The 26,536-nt window shown below is 37.1% G+C and overlaps 1 pseudogene; it reads left to right on the top strand.

Annotated features, from left to right (window-relative positions):
• Positions 1 to 7,249: 7,249 nt before the first annotated feature.
• On the top strand, positions 7,250 to 20,886 carry LOC131919007 (polyamine-transporting ATPase 13A3-like; annotated as a pseudogene).
• The last annotated feature ends 5,650 nt before the right edge of the window (positions 20,887 to 26,536 follow it).

Here is a 26,536-nt window from a genome sequence, read left to right as displayed (position 1 = left end):
AGTAAACAATGACAAAAGAGGTGAGACATTAGACAGGTTGCTTCCATTGACAAAAGCATGTATCTAGTGAAAGTTACATGGACTCTAGTATTGGCCAGGTTTTCTGGCAAGAAATCATACTTGATATGAAGCCAAATAGCGCATTTCCCCTTCTGTACCCAACTGGATTAGATCATCTGTTGCCTTTACAATGAAAATTATTTCAGGACATTACAAAGGGAGATAGATTCCTTCAGTTGATGAACACACTTTTATTGAGTGCATTTTTCTTGTTTCATAGGAGCAGGGTGTTGAGACAAATTTGGGGGTGTTGAGAAAAGTTAAGAAGGTACTTTAAGCACCAGAAACAATCCTTGGTTGTGGAGGATACAATGAACTTATTTTAGTGACCATAAAGAGCACATGGCAGCCAACAATTTATAAGAAACCAGAGCACAACTCCCACAAAAAAAAAAGGAGAAGGAGAAACTGGGGGCTTCACAATCATTTAAATCCATTTTGGAATACCCAGATGATAAAGAAGCAGTGTAACAAGGGACATCTTATTACTTTTGAATGTTATTATTTATTAGTTTGGAATTATCAAGTGTGATTTCATGGGTTTTTACAAGTTTTTATGCTCCTTCAGATTTATTTTTAATTTTATTTGTTTGTGTGTATAGGTGTCTGTGTGTGGATATGTGCATGTGCACACAGTGCCTGAAGAGTCATGAACAGGACATTATTCCTTAAGAACTGGAGTTACAGAAGGTTGTGAACTGTCATGAGGTACTGGGAACTGAACCTGGGTCCTCTGCAAGAGCAACAAGTTCTCTTAACTATTGAATTAACTTCCTAGCTCTAAGTTTTTATGCTTTCTATTAATCTGTCTACGTCATAGAAATAGTCAGTATATAAATATTTCACCAGACACTTCTGTGTATTTTCCTGTGAATGTTGCCTAGAACCATGAGAACAAGGGATTTTCTCTCTTACTGTGATGTAAAGTTCTACATAATGATAACATATGCTCAGCTGGCTTACTATTTAGGGCAGTTTATACTTCACTTTCTGCCACGGTCCCTCTAATGACTTCTCTCTTGTTCTCCACACACTGTACACATCTTTTGAAGCTTGTCCAACATAATCTAATTTTACCTATGGCACATGAATACGTACATTAAGCTTTGATTTGTAAGCCAAGCAGAAAAGTTTATTCTTCTGGTTGGTAACCTGTGCCCTTAGCCTCTATTTTATGACTAATATAGTTACACTCAATTGTACTATGATATATCCAGGTTATTAAATATAATTGACTACATTTATTGATTCAATTATTTTATTAGAGTTTTAATCTCCACCCCTTTGTACACACACACACACACACACACACACACACACACACACACACACACATATATATATAGATAGATAGATAGATATAGATATAGATATAGATATAGATATGGATATATGTATGTTCCTTTCTATTCTGTAATAATGCATACAGGTAGCAAGTTTTCAAGGATATTTGCTGAGTATGCCTTATTAGAAAGCATAGCCACACTGGGCAGTGATGGCACACACCTTTAATCCCAGCACTAGGGAGACAGAGCCAGGAGGATCTCTGTGAGTTTGAGGCCAGCCTGGTCTACAGAGTAAGATCTTGAAAAAAAAAAAGAAAGAAAGAAAGAAAGAAAGAAAGAAAGAAAGAAAGAAAGAAAGAAAGAAAGCACAGCCACAATATTTTCAATTTTTGTTTTATTTTCAAATGCAACTTTCTCTACCATCAACTGTAATATTTTCCACAGTGTTCTCTTGTATGTGTATAGCACACAGGACTGGTTACTTGGGGTTGCTAGACCATGTCTATATCTGTGTAATTCTCCAGATTTTGTTAATGAATTCAATGGAAGTGATCATTTTTAAGAAGACTATAAGAATCTTTGTTTAAAAGCTTACTAAATGTACATTTACATTCTTCTGTTGGTATCAGTTTCAATTCCTTTTCTATCTTCTCTCTCCTCAAATTTTTTATGTGAGTCCTGGGTTCAAAATGTCTCTGTCAACAGATTTTAGTGACTAATTTTCACACTAAATTCTAAACTTCTTCAACTCTGTGTTAAAATGACATATTGAAAATAAGCTTTGGACATGAGAAGCAGGATGTAATTCATGTGCCTTAGAGATCCTGTGGGAGGTAATTTTCTGACAGTCCTTAATTGTTGAAAAGAAAATGAGAGTCCTTATGGAAAGACCCTTCACTTAAAATTTTTATTTCCTTATGTATTTCTCAGAACTTTCCATTTTACTTATAAGAATACATTTTTACCTTCCAGGGCTCTAGTTTCTTAATTATGCAGTGATAAAATAACCACCAGCCCTTTAGTTACCAGTGATACAGAGTCAGAACACCTCAGATCAAGAGTGCATGCAAATTATGAGTTCCCATTCATTCTACCATACCATGTCAATGTGAGAATTGCCTCTGATAGTGTGAAAGTGATTTGAAGATATAGAATATGTATAGAGACAACAGTTGAGTTTGTGAGTCTGTTGGTTGGATGTCAGTCTGCCTGGTGACACCATCACTAACATAAGAGCTTACATTTAATTTCAATTTGTGAATTCAAATAATTTTATAAACTAATGCAGTTGTATATGTAGGTGTGTATATATTTGGTGTATATGCCTGTGTGTATGTGTGTTTTCATTAGTGAGTGCATGCACGTGTGGGACATGTAGAGACCTCAGATTGATGTCACATATGTTCCTCATGATCTCTCCACTAGGTTTACTGAGGAAGGGTCTCTCATTGAATGTGGATTTCTCTGGTTCTTTTGGTTAGTCTGGCAAGCCAGCTGCAAGGATCTAGGCTTGGCTTCTACCAAGTAGTGGACAGCACATCTGTGATGGGTGTTGAGTGCTGACATAGTCCACAGCATTCTGGAATGACTGCATTATTAAGCTCCCTACTGGCTGTAAGGTTGCACTAGATCCACATTCGTAGAGCAGCACCTGAGTTTCATTACTCAAACAGAGTGGATCTCCATGGGTCCCATCACTTTGGAATATAAGAAAGGAGCTAATGGCCTCACTGATTGGTGTCTACCCTGTTTCAACTTTGAACTCCTCTGAACTACATCTGAATATGAGGTGGATTAGTGAATAGGACTTGATTTGGTCCTGATGCTGGTAGATTTGATCTTTGCTTTTTTCAAAGGAAGAACATTCCATGAAAGCAAAAAGGACTACCTTATATTTGAATCACATAGTTTTGTAGAAATAATATTTGGTTAGTTCTAAGCACCAAACAAGTACAGGTAAATCTGAGATAAAGAATTTATAATTTATAAAATGGGCTAGAAGAATGGCTGAGAGGCAAAGAATACTCTGTGCTCTTGCAAAGGACCTGGTTATGTGGTAGCCCATAACCTTCTACAACTCCAGTTCCAGGGATTTCCATAGCTTCTTCTGGCCTCTCCTGAAACCAGGCACAGATGTGGTGCACAAATACATGCAGACAAAACGCCCATATTCTCAAAACATAACTATAAATTGCATAGTATTTTTCATACATACTTATCATTAAAATAGCTTTGATAATAGTCACTCCAATGACTGACAATGCAACTACTGTTTTAAAATTATGTTTGGTATGATTTATGAGGAAATACCAAGCTATTATTTAAAAATTCTGTTTTCTAGAGGTCCAGTCCTACTCCAGCCCAAAAGAACTCTACTTTACCATTGAATCTTAACTATTCCAAGACAAATCCTCACAGATTTGTTCTAAAACATATTGATTAAATTTAGAGGAAAATAAATGTTCTGCAACATGTTGATGGTGCTCAGGACACACTGTCGCCAACTGCCTTTTCAAACTGAAGGCTTTGTAAAGAGTGCTGTCTCACCAGTGACATCTTTTCCAAAGGAGAAGAAATAAAATACAAATGTGAGTAAGTCAGACAGTATACATGTAACCATGCAAAGCGATATTTTAAAAATACATCAGGGCTTGACCATTCTACAAACTCAGAGTGACTTGATTTTAATAAAGCCAGTGTTTATAGAGGAAGGTTGTACTCTGGTGACTAGAATTTGAAAAGGTTTGACTTTTTTCCCTTACATTTACTCTGTTTTCTCTGTTAACACAAACTTATGACGCATATGATATATTGGTCTTCAATAACATGAGATGAGAAACCGTGTGTCTTTCATCCTCCAACATGAAGCAGCAAAGTCAGTGTCATGGCTTGAGTCGGTTTAAGGTTGGCTGCTGCATCTAAGCACCAATAAAATTACTCAGTTGAAGTTTTTCCAACTTTGTAAGCAAACTCAATAAAGTTCCTACAAAACTAACTGAAAAAATTAAAATAGTCAATACTAAAGTCAACATAACTAACAGTGAGCTACAATGTTTACAATGATTTTGTTTCAGTGTTTTAAACCAAAGATCATTTGGACTGTATCTGGGTATGACTAGTGCTAATGTTAATTGTTAATTTAGTCATATCTAGGGATGTGGTTATATGTCCCTTCAAAAGAGAAGACCTGCGTACAAGATATCGTGGGAGCTACCTTTGAGGCAGCCTGATTGAATAGTGTTAAAAGAAAAACTATGGACATTGCAATCCTCCATGCAGGCAGTCTCACTAGAACAAAAATGTCCATTCATGCCAAAGAGAGGTATTGTTTACCTTTGGAAGTGTTTAATAAAAAGTGGGAACTCAGCCTGGAAAAAAAATTGAATTATGTTTTCATTATTAATGTCTTAAAATATTTCTTCATTTAAAGGACACTTCTATTCTTCAGTGAAGTTTACATGGATACATCTTGCCAGGATGATTGCAGTTTGCCTTACACTGTCTACTTTAAAAAAAAGAAGCATTATTTTAAATAAGTTGATAGTAAAATTTTCACATTTCTTGAGTGCAGGAATAAGTCCATAGTATCCGTATGCATAAAATGCATAATGAGCCCTGAAACATGGTGATTTACTTTGTCATTTTTATCTACCAATGTGACTTAATGGGTTTTCCTTGTATACATATTAAACAAGAAAAACATCCCAAAATCTCCACTGCCTATTTAATTTAGATCTATGAGAGCCTATGCATTTGGGATCTACAGAGAACAAATTGTTTAGGGAAATTTTAGCACAACATGATGTGGCGAAGTTAATCAACTCCATCTAAACTAGAATGTACACAACCAATTTTCTTCTAAACAGTGATTATTTGACTTTGAGAAAAAATAAACTTCTATCTACAAAACAATGTGTAATGTGTTCTTTAAACACTAACTGAGGGAAGATTATGAATCTCAAGATCAGATAAGGAAAGCCAAATTCCTCTTGCTAGAAAAAAAATTACCACCTTGTAACAAAATGTATAGAGTTCATGAAATAGAATTTTCCTATTTCCCCCAGTCTTTTGCCATACCTAATTATACTTTGAATCAGGCCTCTCACCTCATCAGCCATCAGAAAGTGAAGCATATCTTTAGTTAGCATCAAGACTCTAATCCATTTACTGTTTTTGAAACACTGAAAGCCATTTGTATCTCTCTAGTTATAGCTCCTGGCCATTGTTGTCGTGTTGCTAGAGACTTTCCACCCTTGTCATGTATTTGCAAATAACTGGGTAGACAGAATAAGGTTGGGAGTCATGAGATTGGCCATGCTGTTCACAAAACCTAGAAATTGCACCAACTGGTGTCTCCTGACTATTTTGACAGCTGTGTAACAGAGATTCTACTTGAGACAGTCTTCCAGGAACTACAGAAGAAAGATTTGATGGAGAAAGTGCAGTTTTCAGTCCCTTTAACTTCACTTGAATGTGTTTTAAGATGTGATGGCAGACAGGCCGTGCTACCCATTCTCTGCTGGTCTTAAGCCAGTGTTTTATCCCAGAGCTGATTGCTCTGGTGCTGAAATGACAGCTCCCACTTCTATCCGCTGCAAGTGCAACTGGGAATAGTATGTCCTTACTATGGCTCTTTTTAAACTCGATGCTAACTTTCTACAAAAACTGTATCTGTTCTTTTCTGGTGGAGGTTAAGAATGAGACTAGTTGCCTTCTATTTTTAAGTATGACCTATGTTGTCCTATGTAGTATTTACCAGGGTAATAATCTGGGTTTGACATTAGTAGCCCACATAAAACCTGAGGCTCAGAAAACATTACAAATTTGTTTTAGAACACTAGAGAGATATCTCAGTGCTTAAGAGCACTGCCTGCTTTTCCAGAGGTCCTGAGTTCAATTCCAAGGACCCACATGGAGGCTTACAACCTTCTATAACTGTAGTCCCATAGGAATAGACACACTCTTCTGGTGTGCAAATGTACATGCAGACAAAAACACTCAAATACATAAAATACAGAAATAAATAAATCTAACAATTTCTTTTAGGTTACAAACATAGCATGTGGGTTTGGCCTAGAATTTGAATTGTAAATCTTTCTGTTGTTCTTAATTAGTCTTCTTTCCACTCATCGGGGTCTTGAATTGTGAGTGTGAGCATTTTCTAGCTGCCTACTGTATCCTCACACCTTCAGTTATGAGACTTTCTGTAAATATCATCTTGTTAAGCTGCTATCAATTTGTTCATAGCCTCTAAAATTTGCCATTATTTTGTTCAGTTTTTTTCTCTTGTCTTGGCAGACTCCAATTTCTTGTTACCAGCCTATTTATACCTTGATGTTAATATCATTCGATTGTTCCTCCAATCCCCTGACACCAGCTCCAGGAGTCTACACAGTCATGTACACAGACTCACTATCACTCCAAACCATTTCACACAAGAAATGGGAAACTCCAACAACTCCCTCCTAACAGAGCTGGTTACCATCCAATCTCTCTGCCTCTCTTTCTGTCTTTAAGCCACTTAAAAACAAATGATCAATCCAGTCACTCTGACCCCAGTGGAAAGAAACAGGTGGTGCTTGTCATTAACTCCAAAGCTATGAGTTTCAAATTTGCCAGATAAACCTGATCATGGGCATTGCCATATGCAGTAGGGGAGGCAATAGGAAGCAGTTAATGTCATAATTTTGATAACTGAGATTTTTTTCCCTTCTGATTCTCATAACTTCTCAGGAATTCTGAGCAATCTGTAGCTCTGCAAATAAAGTTTGTCACTTATGATGGGATGCTCCTGTTAGTTTTTAGTTCAGTCTTCCACATCAGATGCAGGTCATTTAGACTGTACCTATAAAAGGTTTACTATGGCGTTGACTACTTTCTCATTCTCTTTGCTTCCTGGATGAATGGGGGTGATAATTTTCTTTGCCACACACTTCTCCAATGATATACTGCACCATGACAGGTCCAAAAGTGAAGATGTCCCTTGCGTATCAATTTATGAAAAGCCTAGTGCAGGACTAACAAAGGGGATGCATGCCTACAGAAAGTTGCTTTATGGAGTAAATGAAGTTGATGTGAAAGTGCCTTCTGTTTTTAAGCTTCTAATTAAAGAGATTCTCAACCCATTTTACATTTTCCAGCTGTTCAGTGTTATTCTGTGGAGCATTGATGAATACTAATACTATGCTCTAGCCATTGTGATTATGTCCATAGTACCCATTATAAGCTCACTATATTCCATTAGGAAGCAATATGTTATGTTACAAGACATGGTGGCACCTCAGTATGGTGAGAGTTTTAGTTTGTAGAGTAAATTAAGAAATAGAAGAAATCTTTTCTACAGACCTTGTGCTGGGGGAAATGTCATGATCATTCCATTAAATGAGACAGTCATGCCTTGTGATGCAGTACTTATTAATGGTACTTATATTGTAAATAAAAGCATGTTAACAGGAGAAAGTGTTCCAGTGACAAAGACTAACTTGCCAAATCCTTCAGTTGATGTAAAAGGAATGGGGGAGGAGCTTTATCATCCAGAGACACACAAGTGACACACACTGTTCTCTGGGATGACTGTTATTCAGACCCATTTCTACACTGGAGAACTTGTGAAAGCCATAGTAGTCAGAACAGGCTTTAGTACTTCTAAAGGACAGCTTGTTCATTCTATACTGTATCCCAAGCCAACTGATTTAAACTCTATAGAGACACCTACTTGTTTCTACTGTGTCTTGTGGAGGTGGCTGGCATTGGGTTTATCTACAAATCATCAATAGCATTTTGAATAAGAAAGAAGTTCAGAAAATAATTAAGTCTCTTGATATCATTACAATTACTGTGCCACCTGCACTTCTTGCTGCAATGATTGCTGGGATTATATATGCTGAATTATAATTCAGCATATGAATTATATAATGCTGGATTATATATAGACTGAAAAAAGTAGGGATTTTCTGTATCAGTCCCCAAAGGATAAATATCTGTGGACAGCTGAACCTTGTTTGCTTTGACAAGACTGGAACACTTACTGAAGTTGGCTTAGATCTGTGGGGATTTCAGCGAGTGGAAAATACCCAATTTCTTTTTACCAGAAGACAATATTTGCACTGAGATATTGGTAAAATCTCAATTTGTTGCTTGCATGGCTACTTGTCATTCACTTACAAAAAAAAATGAAGGCATTCTTTCTGGTGACCCACTCAATTTGAAAATGTTGAAGGCATTAAATGGATTTTGGAAGACACAACTGAAGAAGAAACAGCACTTCACAACCGGATTATGCTCACTGTAGTTCACCCTTCCAGACAGCTGCTTCCTGATCTACAACTGCAGGAAACCAAGACATGGAGCTGTTTGAACTTCCAGCTATTTAAGAGATAGGAATTATTTGACAGTTCCCATTTTCTTCTTCTTTACAACAGATGAGTATGGTTGCAAGGGTTCTAGGTGACAAGAAAATGGACACCTACATGAAAGGAGCCCCTGAGGTCATTGCCAGTCTTTGTAAACCTGAAACAGTTCCAGTTGATTTGAGAAAGTTTTAGAAGACTATACCAAACAAGGCCTTCATGTGATTGCTCTTGCACACAGAAAATTGGAGTCAAAACTGACATGGCATAAAGTACAGCATATTACTAGAGGTGCCATTGAAAACAACATGGATTTTATGGGATTGATTATAATGCAGAACAGAGAAACACTGCCAGCTGCCACCACGAGAAGTAAGATGTAAAGATACAGGTAAGCCATGAGCCACATGGCAAGGTATAGATTTATAGAAATGGGTTAATTTTAGATATAAGATCTAGCTAGCAAAAAGCCTGAGACATTAGGCCATAGAGTTTTAATTAATATAAGCCTCTGTGTGTTTGTTTGGGTCTGAGCGGCTGCCGGCCTGGTTGGGACTGGAGAAAACTCCAGATGCACAAAAGCAAGTGGGCTGCATGACCATTGACTGGACACTCTAAAACCATGAGCCAAAGGATTGTTTCCCCTCCTTGAGTCTTATTTCTCCAAGGGAATTTGTTACTGTGGTGGAAATGTAGTTAATGCAGAAGAATGAATGCAGTGTGTTTTTGAATTTTTATTCTTTTATGTTTTGTTATACATTTTTGTTTTGCTCTTAGTAGGGAAAAAGGGTGCAAGATTTTTATAAAATTATAATTTATTAATTTCATTAGGAGATCAGTTATAAGCTAACATTGTGCTTTTCCTATGTTCCTGATGATGAAATCTCTTTTATTCCAACAGCATGAAAAATAGTTTTATATTTATATATATATATATATATACATATGTGTGTGTGTGTCAAAGATTTGATAAATCTATAAGCCAAAATTTAAGGATGTGTCCATATTAGGAAGTGAAGTTTTTGGAACATGAGTGCTTTATAGAACATATCTTACACGCACCTACCCATCTCCTCTTCCTGCATTTCACAATATGAAAACAGCCCTTCTTCCTCTGGCACAAGGGCTTAGAACTCAAAGTGTCATCTTGGAGCACAGATCAGGCCATATCTGGATATTGAATTAATCTTAGTATTTTCAGATACTAGAAACAACAGAAATAACTTTATATTATTTAAGCTCCATGCCATAGATTTCATCATACAATTCACAAACTAAAATGTGCATTAGATCCGATGTTCAAATTTAAAAAATGTTACTTCAAGTGAAATAATTAATGAAACAGAAGATGAATATGGTTGCTTTTTTGTTCTTTTAAATCATTATGCACTTCTGCTTCCCTGAATTACTGACCCATTTTTTTTCACAAATCAAAAGACCAAAATATAGAAATTTAATGTACAAACCCCAATTTGTTAAAGATTATAGTCATCAGATATGAAAATGGAAATTTACACTGAACACATGTTTAATCTAAATTCAACTTTAATTTTGTACATCATTCTAGAAATTTATATATAGTAATTATAATATCTCAGGAATAAACATGAGTCAATGACAAATTTTTACATAGTGGAATTCAAAATGAATGACTTAGGCATGTTATAAATTTTTAGTACTACTACTTTAAAGAATATACTAACAAATTAAAAAAAAATGCCTTGAGACACAGACTCTTCCAGCTCTGAGTGGACCAAGAATCCCAGCTGCTGGCTAGCAGGTAGGGCTCCTGCAGGCAGGCTGGACTACTACCATCCCCCACCAGACCCTGTAACCTACAAGCCCCACTCCATCCCACAAACCCACCCATTCTCCAAGATCACAGCTGCTCCCTGAGACACAGACTCCACCAGCTCCTAGTGGACCAAGAGCTCTGATTGGACCAAGAGCTTCTATTGCAACAAGAGCTCCCATTGAAACAAGAATGCCCATTGGACCTAAAGAGGCTCCCTTAGACACAGACACTGTTCGCACCAATTGGAGGAAGAGATGGGTAGACACCAGTGCAAAAATACATTCAACAACATAAAGAGCAATGTGGCACCACCAGAACCAGAACTTAGTTGTGCTACATCAGCAAGACCTGAACATCCCAACGCAGAAGAAGAAGAAGAAGAAGAAGAAGAAGAAGAAGAAGAAGAAGAAGAAATCGACCTTAAAAATGATTTTAAGAAGCTGATAGAAGCCTTCAAAGAGGAAATAAAAAATTCTTTTCAAGAAATCAAGGAAAAGACAAACAAAAAATGGGAAGAAATCAATAAATCCCTTAAAGAAAACAAAGAAATAGCAATCAAACAGATGAAGGAAACAGTTCAAGACTTGAAAACTGAAATGGAAGAAATAAAGAAGAAACAAACTGAGGGAATGCTGGAAATAGAAAAGGAGAGTAAGTAAACAGGAACTACAGATGCAAGCATAACTATCAGAATGCAAGAAATGGAAGAAAGAACCTCTGGCATGGAAGATATGATAGAAGAAATAGATTGATCAGTCAAAGAAAACATTAAAACCAACAAAGTCATAACACAAAATGTCCAGGAAATCTGGGACACAATGAAAAAACCAAACAAGAATAGTAGGGATAGAAAAAGAAGAATACCAGCTCAAAGCCACAGAATATAAATTCAAAAAAATCATAGAAGAAAACTTTCCCAACATAATGAATGAAATTCATGTGAAAGATACAAAAAGCTTACAGAAAACCAAATAGAATGGATTGCTCCCCCCAAAAGTTCCTTCACCACATAATAATCAATCCACTAAACATACAGAATAAAGAAAAAATATTGAGTGGCAAAGGAAAAAGGTCAAATAACATATAAAGGCAGACCCATCAGAATAACACCTTACTTCTCAATGGAGACTCTGAAGGCCAGAAGGTCCTGACAGATGTCATGTAGACACTAAGAGACCATCGATGCTAATCTAGACTCTTATACCCTCCAAAACTTTTAATTCCTATAGGCGGAGTAAACAAAATATTCCATCATAAAACCAGATTTAAACAACACCTATCCACAAATCCAGCCCTATAGAAAGCACTAGAAAGAAAAATCCAATCTAAGGAAGTTAGATACACCCATAAAAACACAGGCAATAGATAATACCATACCAATGAATACCAAAGAAGGGAAACACACAACACTACCACCAAAAAATAACAAGAATTAACAATCACTGGTCATAAATATTCCTTAATATCAATGGACTCAAATAGCCTATAAAGGACACAGGCTAATAGAATGGATATGAAAACAGAATCCATCCTTCTGCTACATATAAAAAACACACCTCACCTTCAAAGACAGACAATAATTAAGAGTAAAAGGCTGGGAAAAAATATTCCAATCAAATGGACTCAAGAAGCAAGCTAGTGTAACTATCCTAATATCTAACCAAATAGACTTCAAGCTAAAAATCAATCAAAAGAGACTGGGAAAGACTTTACATATTCATCACAGGAAAAATCTGACAAGATGAAATCTCAATTCTGAACATTTATGCCTCCAATTCAAGAGCACCACATTTGTAAAAGAAATATTACTAGAGCTTAAATTGCACATCAAACCCCACACACTAGACATGAGACACTTCAACACCCCACTCTCACCAATGGACAAGTCTGCCAGACAGAAACTTAACAGAGAAATAAGGGAACTAAAAGATATTATAACTGAAATGTACTTAATAGATATCCACAGAACATTCCACCCAAACACAAAAGAATATACCTTCTTCTCAGCACCCCATGGAACTTTCTCTAAAATCGACCATATGCTCAGTCACAAAGCAAATCTCAAAAGATACAAAAAATTGGAATAACATCCTATATTTTATCAGATCACCATGGCTTAAAGTTAGATTTCAACGACAAAATTTACAAAAAAACCTACAGTCTCCTGGAAACTGACTAATGCTCAACTGAATCACCAATGGGTCAAGGAAGAAATAAAGAAAGAAATTAAAGATATCCTAGAATTCAATGAAAACTAATGTACAACATACCCAAACTTATGGGACACTATGAGCACAGTGCTAAGAAGAAAATTCATAGCACTAAATGCCCACATAATGAAGTTGGAGAAAACACACACAAGCACCTTAACAATACACCTGAAAGCTATAAGAAACAAAAAAGCAAACTCGCTCAGGAGGAATACATGCCAGGAAATAATCAAATTGAGGGTCAAAATAAATAAAATAGAAACAAAGAGAACAAGACAAAGAATCAATGAAACAACAAAGATTTGGTTCTTTGAGAAAATCAACAAGATAGATAAGCCCTTATCCAAACTAACCAAAAGGCAGAAAGAGAGGATCCAAATTAACAAAATCAGAAATGAAAAGGGAGACATAACAACAGACAATGAGGAAATCTAGAAAATCATCAGGTCATACTTCAAAAACCTATACACCACAAAATTGAAAAATCTGAAAGAATGGACAATTTTCTGCATAGGTACCACATACCAAAGTTAAATAAAGACCACATAAACAATTTAAATAGGCCAATATCCCCTAAAGAAATAGAAACAATCATTAAAATCTCCCAACCAAAAAAATACCAGGGCCAGATGGTTTCAGAACAGAATTATACCAGATTTTCAAATAAGAGCTAATACCAATACTCTTCAGATTGTTCCCACAATATAAACATAAGGAACATTACCAAACTCCTTTTATGAGGCTACAGTTACCCTGAAGCCCAAACCACACAAAGATGCAACAAAGAAAGAGAATTATAGACCAATCTCCCTCGTGAACATTGATGTAAAAATACTCAATAAAATATTGGCAAACCAAATCAAAGAATACTTCAAAAAATTATCTACCAAGAACAAGTAGGTTTCATCCCAGAGATGCAAGGATGGTTCAACATACAAAAATCTGTCAATGTAATAAACAAACTGAAAGAAAAAAAAACCCAAGATTATCTCATTAGATGCTGAAAAAGCCTTTGACAAAATCCAACACTCCTTCACGATAAAGGTCTCAGAGAGATCAGAAATACAAGGAACATACCTAAACATAATAAAGGCAATTTACATCAAGCCGACAGCCAACATCAAAGTAAATGGAGAGAAACTCAAAGTGATTCCACTAAAATCAGGAACAAGATAAGGCTGCCTACTCTCCCCATATTTATTCAATATAGTATTTGAAGTTCTAGCTAGAGCAATAAGACAACAAAAGCATATGGAAGGGATAGAAAGAAGTCAAAATTTTACCATTTGCAGACGATATGATAGTATACATGAGTGACCCCAAAAATTATACCAGCGAACTCCTACAACTGATTAACTCCTTCAGTAATGTGGCAGGATAAAAGATTAACTAAAAAAAAAAATCAGTAGCCCTTCTGTATAAAAATGATAAACAGGCTGAGAAAAAAAAATCAGAGAAACATCACCCTTTACAATAGCCACAAATAATATAAAATACCTTGGGGTAACTCTAAACAAAGAAGTGAAAGACCTGTATGACAAGAACTTTAAGTCTCTGAAGAAATTGAAGAAGATACCAGAAAATGGAAAGATCTCCCATGCTCAATGGAGATTAACATAGGTAAGATTAACAGAGTAAAAATGACAACCTTACCAAAAGCAATCTACAGATTCAATGCAATCCCCATCAAAATCCTAACACAATTCTTCACAGACTTGGAAAGAACAATACTCAACTTCATTTGCAAAAAACAGAAAACCCAGGATAGCTAAAAGAATCCTGTACAATAAAGCCACCACTGCAGTCATCACGATCCCTAACTTCAAGCTCTGTTATAGAGCTACAGTAATAAAAACAGCTTGGTATTGGCATAAAAAATGACACATGGACCAAAGGAATTGAATTGAAGACCCTGACATTAATCTATGAACAAATGATTTTTGGCAAAAAAGCCAAAACTGTACAATGGAAAACAGAAAGCATCTATAACAAATGGTGCTGGCATAACTGGATGTCAACATGTAAAAGATTGCTAATAGATCCATATCTGTTGCCATGCACAAATCTCAAGTTCAAGTGGATCAAAGACCTCAACATAAATCCAGTTACACTGAACTTGATAAAAGAGAAAGTAGGAAGTAGTCTTGAATGCATTGGCACAGGAGACCACTTCCTAAATATAACACCAGTAGCACAGACACTGAGAGCAACAATTAATAAAATGGGATCTCCTGAAATTGAGAAGATTTTGTAAGGCAAAGGAAACAGTCAACAAAGACAAAATGATTGCCTACAGAATGTGAAAAGACCTTCACCAACCCTACATCTGACAGAGGGCTGATCTCCAAAATATATAAAGAATTCAAGAGACTAGGCATCAAAATAAAGAACAATCCAATTTAAAAAATGGGCTACAGAGCTAAACAGAGAATTCTCAACAGAAGAATCTCAAATGGCTGAACAACATTTTCCTTAAATGTCTAAATTTCCTTAAATTCCTTATTGCTCAACGTCCTTAGTCATCAGGGAAATGCAAATCAAAACGACTCTGAGATACCATCTCACATCTGCCAGAATGGCTTTGATCAAAATCACTGATGATAGCTCATGTTGGAGAGGATGCAGAGCAAGGGGAACACTTCTTTACTGTTGGTGGGAGTGTAAACTTGTACAGCCACTTTGGAAATCATCATGGCAGTTTCTCAGAAAATTGAGAATCAGTCAACCTCAAGACCAAGCTATACCACTCTTGGGCATACACCCAAGGAATGCTAAATCATACCACAAGGACACACACTCAACTGTATTCATATTAGCATTATTTGTAATAGCCAGAAACTGGAATCAAAGTAGATGCCCCTCAACCAAAGAATGGATATAGAAAATGTGGCACATATACACAATGAAGTACTACTCAGCAATAAAAAACAATGATATCATGATATTTGCAGGCAAATGGATGGAACTAGAAAAAATCATCCTGAGTGAGGTAACCCAGACTCAGAAAGACAAACATGGTATGTACTCACTCATAAGTGGATACCAGATGTAAAGCAAACGGTAACCAGACTACAACCCACATCTCCAAAGAAGCTAGCTAACAATGAGGACCCTAAGAGGAATGCCCAGATCACCCAGTGAAAGAGAAATAGATGAGATCTACTTGAGCAAACTGGGGGTGAGAAGTGGGTAATGGAGGGCAAGGGATGTGGGATGAACACACAAGGCAAAGGGAGGTTAGAGCTGGAACAGGGACAAAGTGGGTGAGCAAAGAAAGAGATACCATGATAAATGAAGACATCACGGGAATAGGAAGAAACAGAGTACTAGGGAAGTTCCCAGGAACCCACAAGGATGAACCCACCTTAGACTACTAGCAATAGTGGAGAGGGTGCCTGAGCTGGCCTAACCCGGTAATCAGGTTAGTGAATATCCTAATTATCATCATAGAGCCTTCATCCAGCAACTGATGGAAGCAGATGCAGAGAACCACTGCTAGACGTGAGGCTGAGCTCTAGGAGTCCAATCATGAGAGAAATGAGGGAGTCTATGAGCAAGGGACATCGAGATCATGATGGAAAAACGTACAGAGACAGCCAGCCAAACTAGTGGAAACTCATGAACTGTGGACCAATAGCTGAGGAGCCCCCATGGGACTGGACTAGGCTCTCTGCATAGGCAAGACAGTTGTTTAGCTTGACCCACTTAAGGGGCCCCTGGCAGTGGGATTGGGATCCATCCTTAGTGCATGAGCCAGGTTTTTGGAGCCCAGTGCCTATGGTGGGATACCTTACACAGCTTTGGTTCAGGGGGAGGGTTTTGGATCTGCCATAACTGAATGTACCAGGCTCTGCTGACTCCCCGTATGAGTCCTTGCCTTGGAGGAGTTGAGAATGGGGGTGGGTGGGTTGGCGAGGAAGGCTGTGGGGGGGTGCAGAAGGAGCAGAGCCTGGTTTTGGTATGTAAAATGAACAGAAAATATCTTAATAATAAAAAAAAAGAAAAAAAATATCCACTAGGGCCAGGTTATATGTCTCAGTGGGATAAAGACACTCAACACACATTCCTGAGCATCCAACCTCAAACTCTGGAATCCACTTAAAGGTGGAAGGAGAATTGACTTCACTTAGTTGTCCTCTGATATCTACATGCACATGTGGCACATGTGGCCACACAAAAGTAACAATATTTTTAAAAACAGAAAGACCAATTACCGGGCACTTTGCCAATGGCGTTTATTGAACAAATTGCTTCTTTTGGTTTTGGAAGTCAGCATGTGTGGAAACACTCAAACACAGCTGCAGCAACAGTCAGATCTCTCCAGAGCTAGAGCCGTTCTCCTGTCTGCACGGCAGGTGCCATGGCCTATTTTCAGTGTCCACGTTCTGAAGGATGCAGGGCCAATTTACATTTTAAAGAAACGGGTTGTTGAAATCTTGCCAGTTCAACTTTTAGAATTATACAAAAAGTAACGTGATAAAAAGGCTTTTAAATAAATGAGTTAATTAGCTTCCCAACCATTCAGTAAAATTTTCATATTTTTCCTCTTTAATGCAAAGCTGAGGAGAAATGCAGGGTGACCTGACAGGCCGCTTGTCTTCAGTGTACTTTATACCCCAGTCCAATGTGGCTCACTCCCTTTTTCTTTGAAAAGATATTCTCTTTTTGTCCACTCTGGAACTGATAAGTAAGTAGGCACATACTATGCTGGAAATACACATCATTATTTTCCACAGTGCCTGGAGGCTTCTTAGTAGCTAGTGTTGCATTAACAGGGTGGAAGCACAACACATTCATGTAAGCAGAATTGGACCCATGCAGCAGGGACTTTGGAGAAGGAAGAATGAACAAACATTGGGATTAGAGCCAAGACTGCCTTCCCTGAATCTTTAGTTTGTTACTAGCTCTACACTGAATTTCCTTCATTTGTTTTTGAGACTTATTTTCCATTGGTTAGAAAGCCTTGGGCAGATTTAATTTTAATTCCCAGGGGACTTCATACTCCCCTATTCTGGCAAGAGATAACAGCAGCAGTGTTTGTGTAGCATCCCATTTGTCCTTAGCTCAATTTCATGATGTAAAGGCAATTTTTACAGATGACAAAATGTAAGCACCATGTATACTTAAGCACCCTCTTAAGTTCACATTGCCAGATTTTAAATTATGATATAAAATAAGATATTTAAAATATGATACCCTTTGGGGTCCAATGTTGATTCTCTTTCAGAGCTAGGATCATACAAATCTTGTTTATAAACAGCAAGGTACATATTCTTAATTTAACTCAACATTTTATTTAGTTCACGTGTATATGGAGGAATGAGGGGGTAGTTTGTACACATGTACAAAATTTTACACATGCAGAGTCAAGGAACTGCAGTTGCAGGCAGTTGTGAGCCACCTGACTTGGGTGCTGGGAACCAAACTTGAATCCTCTAAAACAGAAGTACTTGCTCTTAACCACTTGAGAGATGTGAAATCCTAGTCATGATACAGTATGTAAATTAACGACAAAGCATGCTATTCTATCACTAGTTGCTTTTCCCTGTGATCAGGTCAACCAGATTTCCCAGTGCCTCTAAAACAACTGTGTTGAGATCTAACAAATGATATTGAGAAAGAATATGCAAGGTAAATGATAAAGTCATGGACAATAGCCAATCCATTGACTTGGCACTTTCTGATGTTGAATGCTCAAAAACCACATATTTCCTTAATTTAAATGACAATTTCATAGTAAACAAAATCTATTGTTTTATTTTCCCCTTATGTAAGTGAACCAATTGCTTACTTTTTTATTAATTAATTAGTTAATTTTTTTTTCCCAGTCCGGATCACAGTTTCCCTTCCCAGTTTCTCCCCACTACCTTCGCTTTTGCCCCACCCCCATCCAGAGCTACTCTTGCTGCCAGATATAATAGTAGCAAGAAACATTCTCAGCCTTCAGTCCTCAGGCAGCACGGATCAGAAATCTAAACACTGGTAAAATGTCATTCTGTTTCCAAGCTGATGTATAAACTAATCAAATGGTTTTGTACAGAATGTTCTTCATTTAGAGAGTTCATGAATAGGTTCTGCACAGGTGCACATCCTTCAAATGAAGCATTTATCCATACCTCAAACTATGATGTCAAACATCTCACACAGTATCATTTATCTTTAAACTAATCTGCCCCAAACTGCCAAAGTTCAGGATGTCAAATGACCTCCAAGCTGTTTGGATTCTCTCTTGCACTCTGAATCCCTAGCAAGGTGTGTGATTTGCAGGTCTGAGTCACCACGTTCAGTTTACTTAGCTTGTGGAGAATAGCCAAGCATGTATGTTCATTAAATCACATCACACCTAAAGGGCATTTCAATGGTGTATTTTCTTTGCTGTAGGAAAAAATAGTGATTCTTGTGTCATTCCAGAAATTTGTGGTACTGTCTTCTCATGGAAGAACAACCTTCAATTAAAAAAATAACCGACATATTCAAATCATTTTCTGTGTCATTAAAAATGAAATTGGAATGTCAGCAATATCAAAATCTAACGAATTCACATGTCATTGTTTAACTTGTTTTTCTATTAGAATCTACTGAATTAACCAAAACTATGTAACTCCATTTTACCCTGAGTGAAGTTTGATGAGTTTAATATAAGCTCAGGCTCCTTCACTCTTCTGACATTACTACTGCTCCATCCAGATAACTACCTAAGTCTTTCAACAGTTCTCTGATGGTGCATGCATTTATTTAGGTACCTAGAAACATTTTTCTCTTGTATAAGAACTATGTTGTTCAAAAGAGGTTGTAGTGGTATTTGCTCCGCCCATGACCTTGGGCTATAAGGCCTAAAAGAGGCGGTGCTTCCTGCCATTGTACTTGATCTCTGATAAGGAGTTGGAGAAGGGTCACATGACCTTATGCTCCCTGCTCCCTGCTCCTGCTTGCAAGGTGGATTTGCTCCTGGCTAGCTCAGTCGGTAGAGCATGAGACTCTTAATCTCAGGGTCCTGGGTTCGAGCCCCACATTGACCACCACTTATTACGATCAATCCATGTGAGTCTATCAAAATGGTAACATAATTTATTAAGATATAAATTGAGGAAATACACTCACGATTACAGAATGGAGTAGACAACAGAAGTCATCCTCTGATCTGACTAGGAGCAAATCCACCTCACAAGCAGGAGCAGGGAGCAGGGTGCAGAAGGGCACGTGACCCTTCTTCATCTCCTTATCACAGGTTGCATACAATGGCAGGAAACCTCCTTTGGTCAGTATAGTCCAAGTCATGGGCAGAGCAAATACCACTATAAGAGGTAATAGCCAAACTCATGATATTTAATGCAAGTTCAGCTCTACAAAACATTTCAACTATGATAAATATGCAGATCATTTAGGTTTTGGAAAGATCCCTCCCACAAACAGTCATCTTTACCTCTCTATAGTTTAAACAGCTTCATTGTCGACACAGTCTACCTCCTCCCTGAAGCACAGGCTCTGTGTGCCTAACTTTTTGCTATGTGTCTTATATCTAAAAAAGGAATTTCTTTTTCAGAGCAGGCACTCAAAAAAGATTTTAGTAAATGAATTAAGTAATGTGGATTCTTGGTTTCTTTTCTTTTAAGTTTGTGTGTGTGTGTGTGTGTGTGTGTGTGTGTGTGTGTGTGTGTGTGTGTTAATGTGTATATACAGGTACTTGAGGAGGCCACAGGTGTAGGATTACCTGGGAGCTGAAGTTATAGGCAGTTAGGAGCTGACACACATTGATCAAGGGCAGGATGTGTTTTTAAATACAGAGACACCTCTCTGGCCTACTGTTGTTTAGCTTTCTCAGAGAGTTCAAAGAAACAGGAGTTTGTTACCATGTTTTGTCAATAAAATGCAATATTTAAAACATCATATGATTATTTGAAAATTTTTTTAAATTTTCATCTTGTAGACTAGGCCAATATATAATTGATTACATTATTAAACTCACATGAAGTAACATTTATCAATATCATAATCTTCTTTATGTATATAAACATACATTTTAAGTACAGCTATTATCAGGACAAAATGCTTCAGTGCTCAAGGCTTCTAATAAATCAGGTCCCTGCAGCTGACACAAACTGACACTAGCTCCAACCTTAACCTTGCACAGGACTGACAGTATTCGGATGTGTGAGGAAGCTCCAAAGCAGGAGAAGAGAGCCTAAAAGAAGACTATTGAGCTATACACTGGAAGTCAAGGAGACAGGGCCGGCCAGTGTGATGAGTGACCAAAGGGACAGTTTTGAGCACTTTTGAGAACAACACATCTTAAGTATGTGCTGTGCAGTAGATCACTCTTCTCAGTTTGATGAAGCCTATTGATTCTTCTCAGAGACAAAAGCAACATGAAATACAAAATCAAAACTTTTAAGATGAGCTCATCATCAAGTAGTTTAAGATGTAAACCAGGTATATTAACTATTTTTTTAAGTCACTAACATGTAAAAGATCTTTAGAGAAATCTTCAAAAACGTCACATTTTCAGTGAAAATTTCTGTGATTTATATTGAGGACTAAATCCCAAGGACTGTAATTCAGTCATGGTATTTGTTATATGCATCTTGGTAGAGAAAACTAAATATTTATGATACTGAAATAAAGAAGTTATATTTGTATACAAATTTACAAGTTTCCTGATATTTGTATATGACTCTGACTTAAGAATCATGGTGTGAGGGGCTGGAGAGATGGCTTGAGGGTTAAGAGTACTAGCTGCTTTTTCAGAGGTCCTGAGTTCTTTTGTTTGAATCTTAGATGGTCATTTAATAAATAAATAAGTAAATAAACAAACAAATGAATAAATAAATAAATAAAAACCGGAGCTAGATATCAGGGTGAAAGCTGAAAGATCAGAGAAGCAGAGCAGCCAGCCACTAGTTCTTACCTCTACGGAATCCTAAACCTAAAGAGAGTGCGTTCCTGTTTCCTCATGCCTTATATACCTTTCTCTGCCCAGACATCACTTCCTGGGATTAAAAGTGTGTGTGCTTACCACTACTGGGATTAAAGATGTGTACCACCACTGCCTGGCTCTGTTTCTAGTGTGGCCTTGAACTCACAGAGATCCAGAGGGATCTCTGCCTTCCCAGTGATAGGATTAAGGGTGTATGCCTCTACTGTCTGACCTCTATGTCTAATCTAGTGGCTGGCTCTGTCCTCTGATCCTCAGGCAAGTTTATTAGAGTAACATATAAATATATATTATATATTATATAGTTATATATATTATATATTGTATAGTAATATTTACATATTATATATATGTAAAACACCACAGAGCTCTATTCCCAGATTCCCAGCAACCACATGGTGACTCATTAGTGGAAACTGATACCCTCTTCTGGCATAAAGGTGTACATGCAGATAGAGCACTCACATACATAAAATATATAAATAAATCTTAAAAAAAAAAAAAACCTGATGTGGAGCATTCCTGTGTGCTGAAGATCACTCATTAGCATTCTGTTTAAATTTTCTAGTTTTAACTGAAGTAATTGTCACTGTAATCTAGGTTATCTGGGAATCAGTCACTTAGCCAACAGGCTATTTCAGTCAGTGCTTGTTTCACACTCTCCACCAAAACATCTAGAACCTTCTGGGTTTGTTAACAACCTTCACTTTTTTACAAAATAATATTATTTATGGTTTTCTGAAGAGCTAAAAAATTGTCTTTTAAGTATAGATCTGAATAGAAATTCATATGTCTAAGAAAAATCTACATCTCATCCATCAGAGATACATATATATGATCCTAGTTGGTTTTATATTTCTTAATGTTATATTAGAATGTTCAATATTCTTCTACATGCTGATAAATTAAGAATTATTTATCTTAGGTTACACTCACATCATTTAAAAATACACTATACATTTCCATCATTCACTAAAGCAAGGCATCCATAGCCTCATAAGAGGGAACACACAAGTTCTATAACAGCACACATTCTAATAATGAACTCATGCATGGATATATTATAAAAATTAAAAACTGACTTCAATCTTATTAGATTTTTTTGAATGGCATGCCAAGAAAAAGTTGATACTAGAAAATACTAAAAATATAGCATTCTTTGTCACCTTAGTTCTTCTGGAACAGTACTGAATATTAAATCCAGGAAATTTTCTGCTTGAATGATTTGACCTCATTGTCAAGTGATTGTCAATTTGGAGAAAAATCTTCTAAATGCTGAGGTGTGAAGATAAGTGAAACTTCATTGAAATGCTGTAACACAGGCTGTGGTTTTGTCATGATCTTATCTTTGATCTGTGGGATGCCTTCAACTGTCTGCAGACAGATGCCAGTGTGGTATATAGCCTAATATTGCTGACCTAAACAGTCAGATGCAGATAACTTTGTGCCCTGTCTCTGTTCCATGTCCTTGTCAGTACAGCAGGAGGTTATGACAGTTTCTTCTTTGCTGAAGCATTGTCTCATGTACGCAGACCATTGTACTCTGGCAGATGACCAGACTTGGTCCATGGACCCTAAGGATTCTATGCTTACAAATCTCAACAGTGCTTCCATAAAGAGACACAGTGCAAATTATTTAGACAAAAACAGTTTTTTTGTGAGTTCTTAATGCAAGGATTTCAAGTTTTTGTGTATTTTGAAGCATTTGAAATGAGAAGCTTGAAAAATCCTTTTAAGGGATATGAAAATGTACTTTTCATTTTCTTGTGTGAAAAAAAATGATGATTTACACAAAATTGTGATGCAAAGATGCAAAGTATGAACTGGAATTTTCAGAAAAAGAAGCCACACCTACACTAAACTTTCCACAACGTTGATCAGCTAAATGATTGTGGAAAGTTGGACTACTCCAGGTTCAAAGCCAAATTATCCTGGACTGTTTTAGTCCCCCTAAATAGTTATTAATGGCCCACTTCTGTGAATGACCTAAAATCCTTGAGCTTTCAAAACAAACTCTTCCAGAGTGTACAAATTTTCTGCTACCTCCCTGAAACCCAGAGCTAAAAATATAATCAGATACCAGCTAATGCTGATAGCAGAAAATTTCCCTTTGCTGTACCCTGTCTATCTAATGGTTGGTTCCAGAGACATGTCTGGAATGTGTCTTGGTTTATGATTGCTTTTTTCCTGTTGTTATAAAAAACTTCATGAAGCTTTTACAACATCATAACATGGTATTTGGAATGACATGAATCTATGTTGCCAGGCCATAGTCCCTTATGTTCTATCTATTATTCCCTCTGACGTGGAAGCTGTATTTCTAGTGTCAGTAATAGTATGGGTTCAGTCTTTAAATGTCCATTCACCCAGCAAAAGAAAATAAGTCACTAATAATCAGGAAAATTACAGATTTTCCCTTTTTTGTATGTTATACAGAAATTATAACTTTAGTATATTTTCCACAACTGAAATACAGACTATGACAACTGAGGCAATATGAAGAAACAAATACAAGGAAATCCTCAAAGAAAGCATAGAATTAATAACTAATCAAAGTTTGTGTGGAACACAAATTAAGAATCATAAAAAATAAGAAAACCCAAAATAATTACATAGTAAAAGAGAACTGCAAACCTGTATGACATGACTGTTGACAGCTTGAATGAGACACGAAGCCATCCTGCCTGTGAGACAAAATAGTTTTACTTAATTTGAGACAATGCAAATTAGCAATGAAATTTGTATTATCACCTAATTTTAAGCAGAATATTGAAAACAGCTTAGTTACCAAATACATAATTAAGGTAAACAATCCAACTAGAAGTATCAGAGAAAGAAGTTATATGCTATGAAGAGGAGAATTGAAGTAAAAGAAAAAAAATCACATATTTTAATATGTACTATTCTGTATAGTTTTAGTAATGGTTACTCACAGGTGTTTTGATGGGAAGTGTGATCTCTGTGTGCATGATAATTTAACTGTGAAATTACCATCTACTTCAAATTAGATATCCTATATTTTTTTAAGTTTTTATTATTGTAGCAGTTGAATGTTCAACTGCATTTGATCATTTTTAGTGCTGTTTGTTCCTCTTGGCTCTCTGAGAACAGTCCCCGTGTCTAGTCTCGTTTGTCACCTTTGGCTTCACTATCACCCAGGCTTGCTCAGGGAAAACAGTCAACTCCCATAAGATACTAACTTACTAAATTTAGCAGTGATAGAATCTTTTCTTGTGTATCCCAGATTCCCTGTGTAAGTTGAATTCACTCTGATTGGACCTTATTATAGTGCAGTTGTACTGAAGGCATCAGAGCAGAGTGAAATGGATGGATGGAGGGCTGACTGCCAAACTCATATCAAATGCAAAGGAGAAGCTAGGTAAATGGAAAAGAAATAAGAGGATTGGACTTCGGAGACAGAAAAGAAGCATGTTCCTCTGTGTATTTCATTACCTTATACACTTCATGGATTTTTTTCCTTTTAGTAATTAATTAACTTTCCCAGCCTAATCACAGTTTCCCCTCCCTCCCTCTTTCCTCCTTCAGTTCCTATCTTCTTATGAGAAACAATACAGACAATAGTAGCAAGAGAATAGTAGTAAGAATAAGTAGAATAGTAGCAATAGTAATAAGAGGCGTTGGTAGACTTCAGACTTCCCTGGACCATTGAGTTAACTTCACTTCTAAACATTTTTAAAACCATTGTTCCAGACACTTGATATATAAATTAATGCTAAAAGTCTGAGTCCTGGTGCTCAGGACAATGGACCTCCTACCTGGATGCCACACTCATCAGGGTGCACACCCAGGGCTGAGAACCTGAGCTCTTCGCCCATCCTACACTGGATCACTTTGTGACCTCTAACAACAGAACCTCAGATTTCTGATTTTAAATCAATCGGGGGAGCTATTTGCTCCTTGAGATAAGGAAGAAAGACAATTTTTTAAAGTATAATGAATTTTTATTATAATGATTAGAACTAGAAAAAAATCATCCTGAGTGAGGTAACCCAGACCAAGAAAGACAAACATGGTCAGAAGTGGATATTAGCTATAAAATAAAAGGTAATTATGCTACAATCCATAGAACTAGAGAGACTAGATAAAAAGAGGTTTCAAGGAGAGATGCCCAGATTTCCCTGGGAAGGGGAAATAGAGATTTCATGAGTGAACTGCTAGGGGTGGTGAACATGAGTGATGGTAGTGGTGGGGGGAACAAAGGAGAAGAGTATTGAAAGAACTCCTGGAAAGAGGATGGCATTTCAGGGTCAGGTAAAAATCTAGGGAATCTCCCAGGACTCTACAAGGATGACCCCAGCATAGATTCCTAACAATAACAGATATGTAGCCTGAACTGGTCATCTGATTTTACCCGGGAAGACTTCAAGTGGACTAAGTGAGACATCAACCCAGCCATATAACCTTCAACCTACAGTCTGTCCTGCATATGGGATATGCTGAGGTAAGGGTGGCCTAAGAGTGACAGAGTGGACAACCAATTACTGACCTAGTCTAAAACCCATGCCAGGGGAGGAGGCCCACCTCTGACACTGCCTGGAGCACCAGGAACCAGAGGCTGGATGACCTAAAGATCTAGGACAGAAGCAAATATAACAGCAGAAAAAAAAAAATCAGTGTAATAATGTCTAATGATAGATTGGTGCCTAGCACAATTGTCATCAGAGAGGCTTCATCTAACACCTGGTAGAAACAGATGTAGACCCACAGCCAAATATTAGGCAGAGCTCGAGGAATCCTGCAGGAGAGGGGGAGGAAGGATCGTAGGAGCCAGTAGGGTCAAGGATACCGTAAGAAAACCCACAGAATCAATTAACCTGGGCTCATAGGGGCTCGCAGAGACAGAACCAACAACCAACCCATGGAGCCAGCATAGGACTGACCTA

Source organism: Peromyscus eremicus, chromosome 1 (assembly GCF_949786415.1).
Source record: "Peromyscus eremicus chromosome 1, PerEre_H2_v1, whole genome shotgun sequence".
Classification (NCBI taxonomy): Eukaryota; Metazoa; Chordata; class Mammalia; order Rodentia; family Cricetidae; genus Peromyscus; species Peromyscus eremicus.
This window is presented reverse-complemented; position numbering and strand designations above follow the sequence as displayed.